This window comes from Bombyx mandarina, chromosome 04 (assembly GCF_030267445.1).
Source record: "Bombyx mandarina strain Sakado chromosome 04, ASM3026744v2".
Lineage (NCBI taxonomy): Eukaryota > Metazoa > Arthropoda > Insecta > Lepidoptera > Bombycidae > Bombyx > Bombyx mandarina.
This window is the reverse complement of record NC_143211.1, coordinates 3,812,839-3,822,230: the sequence shown is the minus strand read 5'-3', so window position 1 is coordinate 3,822,230 and position 9,392 is coordinate 3,812,839.

Below are 9,392 nucleotides of genomic sequence, written 5' to 3'. Positions count from 1 at the left end.
CCATTATACTGTAAAACAGAGATTTAGAACTCATGTCTCAAGATGGACGGCGGTATTAACATGGTTGATGCCTATAGACACTGGTGACCACTTAAAACCAATCGGACCGTAAGCCCCTCCGTCTAACATAGCAATAAAAAAATAAAAAAATTGTATATTAATGGTAATGGGATACGGTTTTAACTTTTTGCGATGAGATGCGACACGATACAGATGTATCTTGTATATTCTTTAAGAGTTTGCATTTACTGGTGGTAAGATCTCTTGTGCGTCCACGCGGGTAGGTACCACCACCCTGCCTATTTCTGACGTGAAGCAATAATGCGTTTCGGTTTGAAGAGCGTGGCAGCCGTTGTAACTATACTTGAGACCTTAGAACTTATATCTCAAGGTGGGTGGTGGCGCATTTACATTGTAGATGTCTATGGGCTCCAGTAACCACTTAACACCAAGTGGGCTGTGAGCTCATGCACACATCTAAGCAATAAAAATGATTAGTATACCTACAAATATGCACGCACGAAAATTAATTGCAATTTTCTAAATTAAGGTCTAGGAAGCAAACTGTACACATTTGGTTAGACTATATGACGTTTATCTAATTAATTAAGCTAGATTAAACTATTATAATGGTACTCAGATGTTACAGAATAATTTTTTTTTTTTTTATTGAACGATTTTGAAACTTAAGTTCTAAGTGATTCCCAAACCCCTTAGACGTTTCAACATGAATACCTTCGCACAACATAAGATCTATTTTAATATACCAAACTTAACTTATAAGTTTTTTTTTTTTTTAAGTGGCTACTGGAGCCCATAGACATCTACAACGTAGACGCGCCACCCACCTTGAGATACAAGTTCTAAAGTCTCAGTATAGTTACAACGGCTACCCCACCCTTCAAACCGAAACGCATTACTGCTTCACGGCAGAAATAAGCAGGGCGGTGGTACCTATCGGCGCGGACTCACTAGTGTTCCTACCACCAGTAATTACGCAAATTATAATTTTGCGGGTTTGATTTTTATTACACGATGTTATTCCTTCACCGTGGAAGTCAATCGTGAACATTTGTTGAGTACATATTTCATTAGAAAAATTGGTACCCGCCTGCGGGATTCGAACACCGGTGCATCGCTTCAACACGAATGCACCGGACGTCTTATCCTTTAGGCCACGACAACTTCAAAGTATGAATATTTTTTTTTCTCTTGATTACATTGTTTCACAATAAATTCGAAGTCGCGGAAGTAACGAAAATTAATAGAATCTTTAATTATTTTACGAACCGGTTTCTCAAACGAAGATGCCTCAAACATCGGCAAAATCCACCAGAACACGAGACGATGAAGCTATTAAGTTTTTTTTTTTTTTTTTTTAAATAATAAACACTAATAATAACCAATTAAATTCAAAACTAATAGCTTTAATGCATTAACTACAATATAACTTGGTACCAATTAATCGTAAAATTATTTATAACACACACTGACATAAATTTTTATTGCACTATACATTGATTAGTATAACGAGCCAGTCCGACTATTTGATGACCGAATTAACATTTTATAGAAATTAATCGATTCCGTATATATATCGATTATACTATCGTGTAATAAACGTCTCGTTATGGCTAATGGTAACATATGTTCATTGTGTTCGAAACGGGAACTATACTATGTAATTTTCTATTTATTTTTGATCAGTTTTTTTTTTGGGTAATGAAATGATATTGCATTTCTCGTTATGATATGGACGCGATTATCGATATTATGGTGATGCATCGATTATCCGGGACGGTACGTTTCTAATTTTTTTTCTTCAATTTACTTTGAGATTAAATCCGACTGTTTATAGATTCTTGAGTGAACATCTTTCTTTCACAGATTATGCATGAATTGAAATTTATATAAAAAAAAACATTAATAAGTAATTAAATTTCAAATGAAATTATATAGTGTTCTCTTTAAGAACTGAATGATCGATTATGAATAAATAAGAAAACAACGCAAAACCGCCGTCGCCGTCGCGATTCCGATCCGGTAGTAGATTCTGCGAAGTACTGCTCTTGCTAGGGCTTGTAATCCTCTCAAGTTGAGTCCGTGAGCTCACTTACCTATCCGGGTGTAGCTGGAATATCCTTATAAGCTACCAGCGAGTAAGTAGGGGGGGAAAAATTAAGAAAATAATTTGAGTTTATTCCCAATTTTATTTACTTTGGATTGACTACCTTTTTTGAGGAAATCGCCGGACTTCCGTCGTCCCCTGGGGATGGAGGGCGGGGCATGTCGGAGTCGAACTGACTAAAACCTCCTGTCGCTCAACAACCCACGTCCGAACCTCGCATGAGACAACACTCTGGATTGACTGCCTACCTTCCTTTTTACATGTTACACTTATGTTAAGTTCAGATACTAGAGAGACTTCACGGTTTGAATGCTGCTACTGGTATTTCTGCAAAAGAGGACCTAATTAATACACACGGCTTAACTGCTTTTTAGAGCCTTAAAACGGGATAATGCGAATCGCTTCCTGAAGAAGAAACACAATATTGGTATATAAGTCGTAATGTATCGTAATACCTAGCTGGCTAATAGATGTACCATAATTTTAATGGGTCTCCCATTTAGGATGGGCAGCGTCCTGTAACATCTAGAGTCTCTGGCTACCGAATTTCAATAACATTTTTAGAATAACCTTTTTTTTGTGGTAGGACGTCTTATGAGTCCGCAAGGGTTGGTACCCCTAATCTACCTATTTCTGCCCTAAAGATGTAATGCTTTTTGGATTGAAGGGTAGAGCAGCCGTTCTACTCTAAAAACGGAGATCTTAGAACTTATGTCTTGAGGTAGAACGATCGGCATTTATGTAGTAAATGTCTATGGGCTCCGGTAACCATTTAACAGCTACTACCTAATAATACCTATTATATCAGTACCTGCCTAATAATATCAGTACCTAAATAATACTTAAAAATCGCAACTCCTCAAAATAAATGCGTAAATTTCATAACATCGTTGTCGCGTGCAGCTTCCGCTCAATATCGTTTGCCGTCCTCAAAATTATGAATAAACATAAAAAAAAAAAAACGATTACTCACAATCAAGCCGGAGTCAGAAAAACTTTCGAAGGGCGACGTCGGCAACTCGCGGCTCAGACGTCTTCGGCCAAATTAAAACTAATTTATGTTGATTGAATCCATAATAGAAAAACATCATACCAGAACGAAGTTCGAATTGCGTTCCCAAACAAGACTTATTAATGTTGTTTTAGAATTCCTTCGGATAGCGCCGCGTCCGGGATATTATTTGAATTTCGAACCTCTGTCTAAGGATTTTTATGAATAATGACATTTATGATTTCCAATTTCGAAATTACTGGCCACGATTTTCTTTTTTATGCGTACCTATTTTGAAACTAATTAAAAGAGGTTATTTTCAATATTCAGTTCTTATTACTGTAAAGGTTAGATAGAGTGATAGTTGTAAATCCTTTTGCAATTCAATCGGTTTTGCTTCACAAAACAAAATCTTTAGATTCGATCGGTAATTGAAAAAATTCACTGTATATTTAACAATCGCGGCCAACATCATTTTTGTTTGGAAAGGACAAAAACTGTGTCCTTATGAGTATAGTTTGAGATTTCGACCCAATGTCAAAGTGGGTGGTAGCATTCACATTGTGAATTCTACAGTAACTTAACCTTACCGGTAGTCACTTAACATCGGATGAGCCGGGTATTGGGCCAAACACCAGAAGAATCTATATTTATTTAAACTTTGTAACGCAAAATATGAGCATGGCAATTCGTTCATAAAAACTGACGATTCAAGATTTAGGTGAACCAACAGCGTAGAAGTCCTTAATTGTTTTTCTTTGTTTATTTATGTGGGCATAGAATACTAATGCAGTAAATATAATTTAACATAAAAGTCCTAATATGTTATTTTTACCGCTACGATGCCATATTGTATGCTCGCACAGTAATGACCATAGCATAGTGACTATTTTGGCGGCGAAATATTCAGGCGTCTCAGTTTTAATGGTACGACAATCATTTTTATAATACGTGCGAATTTTTTTTCTTTCGGGCAGGGAGGCAACCCTCGTACAGGGTTCCTGCGCTTAGGGGGCACTTGCGCGGTTTGTGGGACTTGACGGTCTGCAGGTGTTCGGAGCAGACCGTGTGCCCAAGGATGTTATTTAAGACCATACCCACTAAACGACTTCCCTTGCACTCTCTCGCTGGACTTCCGATCTCCGCCCGAGGTCAGAACCCAAGCAGAGTAGGGGGTTTCCCGCGCTCAACACTTTAACCAGACTCACGGCGTCATCGCGAGGACACGCGCCCGACGGGTACTCGAGGCGATCGTCGACGACCAACGACGCCAGTTTCCATAGTACGGCGGCCTGCCGGATCTGACTGCGGTGCACCGATGACCGGCTACTCTTCTAGAATACGTCCGGGATACGACGACGGCCTTGGTCGCAGACCGCGGTCGCTGCCGTCAGGCCCTACCTCCTTTTTTTTTATTGCTTGGGTGGGTGGACGAGTTCACAGCCCACCTGGTGTTAAGTGGTTACTGGAGCCCATAGACAACTACAACGTAAATGCGCCACCCACTTTGAGATATAAGTTCTAAAGTCTCAAGTATAGTCACAACGGCTGCCCCACGCTTCGAACCGAAACGCATTATTGCTTCACGGCAGAAATAAGCAGGGCGGTGGTACCTACCCGCGCGGACTCACAAGTGGTCCTACCACCAGTAAAAAACCAGAGCCACTAGAGTAACGTGCGCCGCAACCTCAACCTTTTTTTTTTTTTTTTTTTTTTTTTTATTATGGTTGAAAGTTTACTGGTGGCCCGAAGGCCTTTCCAGTTTCACCAGGACAGGTGGGCGAGCAAAGGCTCAGCCAAGAGGGGTGGGATTTGCTAACAACTGCCCGAGCGCCTCCGAAGGAGACCTAACAACTCAAGAGCAATTGTTTCGCGAATGAATCTACTACCGGATCGGAATCGCGACCCGCTGAGAAGATCCGGCGAGAAACTCAGCGGGCTGATGCATGGGTTAGGTTGCACGTCGACCTCTTTGTCGAGTTCGACGAGTACGGTTACCGGGGTCCCTAAGCCTGCCCCTAGTATTAGAGCTGAAGGCATCTAATGCAAAGGTTATTGGATCTGATGGATCCGTAAGGACGTGTCTAGGGCGTCGACGGTGACTGGCTCCTGCATGATCAGGATTCGGGGAGTAGTCAGCGGCGGCAACGATAAGGCGATTATCATGACGCATAGCCTTATCGAAGTATCGTTCCGACGCTGACTTCATGTATTTCCGAATTGATTCGAGGCCCAGGTCGTCGTGTAGGTCAACGTTCCTCACGAACCACGGAGCCCCGACAGCTAACCTGCAAAAGCGGGATTGTAGGGATTGGAGGGTGTCTATGTGTGTGCGGGCCGCGTGAGCGAACACCACACTCGCGTAAGTCATGACGGGCCTTATGCAAGTTTTGTAAAGTGTCACCTTGTTCCGAAGGGACATTTTACTCCGCTTACAGATCATGGGGTAGAGTCTACCGAGAATAAACGCGGCACGGTCACGGACTGATTTTATATGCGGGCGGAATGTCATCGATGCATCCAGGGTAACGCCCAGGTACTTGACCTTCCTGGCCCAGGGTATGGGTTGTCTAAAGAGAGTAATCGGGGGTGTGAGATTCCTCCTCCTAATCCGGGAGGAAATCCGTGTGGAGCTTCCCCTCTGAAATAGCACCGCAGTACTTTTCGCTGGGTTGATGTCTATGCGCCATTTTCGGAACCACTGTCCTAGGGCTAGGGCTGCGCTCTGAAGCTTCTTCGCGATTAGGGACTTATTTCTACTAGAATAGTAAACAGTCGTGTCGTCGGCGAATAAAGCTAAATGGGTCGGCGGCGACCGGGGAATATCGTTGACGAATAAGCTAAATAGGAGGGGTGAGAGGACAGAGCCTTGCGGGACTCCAGCTGTGAGAGGTCGTGGGGAGGAGCGGGTTCCCTCGACTCGATATCGAAAAGAGCGGTTCGACAAGAAGTCCCGTATGATGAGCACGAGACTATCCGGCACGCCCATGTTGAATAGTTTGAAAATCAAACCATTGTGCCAGACTTTGTCGAACGCTTTTGCGACGTCGAAGAAGAGAGCTCCCGTGTATAACGGTTTTGGTCGATTAAGCCCCACAAGAATGTGCTCCGTGAGGCGGTGCACCTGTTGAACGCATGAGTGATTTGTACGGAATCCGAATTGTTCATCGATGAGAATGCCCTTGGATGAGACGAAGTCTCTGAGGCGTTTGTAGAGCAGACGCTCATACAGTTTGCCTAGAGACATGAGGAGGCTAATCGGGCGGTAGCTCGTCGGATGATTTTTTGGTTTACCGGGTTTATGTATGCCGATAACGTCCGCTTCTTTCCACACCGCGGGAAAGATACAGTTCGCCATAGCGGCATTGAAAATAGATGCCAACATCACGATGAGTTGGACGGGTAGAAGTTTAATAACGCGGTTAGATATACCGTCGGAACCGGGAGCCTTGCGAGGACGTAGGTCTTTGATCAAGTCTTTAACTTCTATCGGGGTGACGGGTGGTAACGCATCCGATGGTGGCAAGGAGGCTCTGCGTTCTACCTCACTGTCTACTAATTCTACATGAACAGGATCCACGGATTGAGTGCTGGGCGTGCACTGGGTTTGCAATGTATCGGCCAGCAGCTCTGCTTTTTCGTCATCATCGAACGCCGCGAGTCGGCCTGAGGGGCCTACGAGGGGGGGCATAGTTACTACCGTATCCGATTTGAGAGTACGAGCTAAGCGGTAGTAAGACCTTTGGGAGGGCGCGAGTCCTTCTAAGAAATCAGACCATCTGGCATCTCGGACTTCGGTGATGCGAGACTTTACGTCGCGTTGTAGGGCACGCATTCGAATACGGTTTTCCGCGGTAGGATATCTGTCGTAGGCGCGTATCGAGGCGTTCTTAGCTCTAAGGAGTTCCCTAATATCGTCGGACAATTTGAAGCGGTGAAGGAAGTCCTCCGCTACAACTTGTTTCGATGACCTATCTAATGTCGAGGTGATGTGTGACGTTAAGATGTCTATGGCTTCAGCGGTATCCTGAGGAGACGGGATAGAGTCCGGGTTAAACGGGAGCGATGGTGGATCAGATTCAGCCAGGCTGATGCCCAGCGTGTGCCAATCCACCACAGTCCTCGTGACGGGAACGGAATCGGGAGCGCGACCGAGCTTCATAACGACGGGACGGTGGTCTGAATCTAACTCTGAAACTACTTCGATCGAGTGTAAGCGCAGAGTTACATTTTTTAATAACGCTATGTCGAGTATATCCGGGCGATGCGCGATATTTAGCGGGTAGTGAGTCGGGGTTAGTGGAGCGACGATATCGAAGGCGAGATCATCGACTAACGCGTCAAGCCGCCTGCCATTCGGGGTTGTGGTGTGTGAGTTCCACCTGATGTGTTTACAATTTAGGTCGCCTGCCAGAATGACAGAGCTCCCCATACCGAGCAGCGCCTCGATATCACTGCTTAGAACGATCTTATCCGGTGGAAGATAAACGGACGCGATAACAATCGGCGCGTGTCCCGTCAGTGAGATTCGGCACACTGATGCTTCGATATTAGCGAGCGCGGGAGGATCGAGCGGGACGCAATGCAGGGCTCTTCTATAGTAAATGACGGTACCACCACCACGGGCAGAGAGCCTGTCGTTCCTGACCATGTTATAGTTCGCGATTTTAGGGTCACGGCGCGCGGGCTTAAGTAGGGTCTCCTGCACTAAAAAGATATCAATTTGATGGTCACGCAAAAAGTCAGAAACCTGATCACGTTGATTTGCGAGACCGTAAGCGTTAAAAAATCCTATCGTTACGGATAGGGGCTTTATTCTACTTATATACGCCATTGATTACCGGCGGAGTGAGGGGAGGACGTACGTATTTAATGACGCGTATACGTCGGCGTATTCCTGCACAACGGCGATAAAGTGTTGTGCAGTGGAGGCAGCGCGAATGGCGTCGCCCAAAGCGTTAACGCGCTCAAAGTTGATCGACTGAAAGAAGTCGATCGCTAAAGCGAGATTTTCGGACGCGGTCGGAGGGCAAGTCGCGGGAGAGGGACGAGTCGCGGGGGCGGGACGAATCGCGGAGGAGGGAGTTGTAGCCGTGTTCGTGTACGGCAGCGGTTTTGCCCAGGCCGAGACACTGGGCACCGCCGCCGGAACGAACGCTGGCTTAGCCTGCGACGCAGAGGGTGCCGAGGCTTTGATGTCTGGGCCGGAAGCTCGGAGGCGGTTTTGGCGGGCGACGCGGCGATTTATTTTAGGGGCTCGGGGGCAACCACGGTAATTCGCGGGGTGACCCTGTGTTCGACACAGGACGCAGCTAGGCGGTTCCGTCGCGGTTTTTTGGTCGCGAGCGCAGAGGGCCGTGGCGTGATCGCCCAAACACTTAACACATCGGGGGCGCGCGTGACAGTTACGGGAAGAGTGCCCGTACAATTGACAGTTATGGCACTGGCTCGGAGTGCCTTTTTTATGGGGGGCTTCGATGGCGATACCGGAGAGCCTACAGACGGTCTGTGTGTTGAAGATTTTCTTACCCTCGGGGGTAGGCTGGAGGGTGACTAGAACCATATTATATGGCTCCCTACCGCGACCGGTGTGCATACGGTGCACAGAATTCACTGGAAAGCCCTGTTCTAACAGATCGGCCTTGACGAGCTCTACATCTAACTCTTTAGGGATTCCGCGTATTACAACGCGGAGTTCGCGCTCCTCCTGGAGCGTATAAGTATGGAAACTTATACGTTCCTTACGGAGGTAAGAAGAGAGGGCCCTATGGTCGTCGGGTGTTTGAACCTTAATTTGAATGCCGTTCGCGAGGTTACGGGCATTCGTGAAATTTATATTTTTGGCCTTAAGGGCCAGGCAAACTCGATCCCAAGCTGCCTTCTCCTGAAGGATAACCGGGGGAGGGGTCTGGGTTTTATTTTGTGCCACCGGACGCGGCGACGTAGTGGCACGGGCTGGGGGCGCAACGGGAGTCTGAGGGCGGGGGCGCGACGCGTTCACGGCTTTGCTAATTTTAGCGGCCGCGGGAGCTCGAGACTCCGCGGCACGCTTCTTACCCTTCTGTACCAGGGTGAATCCATCCGTCGATGAGGCGGGGGCGAGGTCGACCTCCATGTCCGAGTCAGAGTCGGAGCACGAGGAGGCGGGTGCAGGCGACCTACGAGCAAGTGTAGGTGTTTTAGAGGGCGCGACGGAGGCTGCGGATGATCGCTCAGCTGAAACGATGGTCACGGCGGACGACGCAGCAGCTTTTCTCGCCAGTATAGGCGACA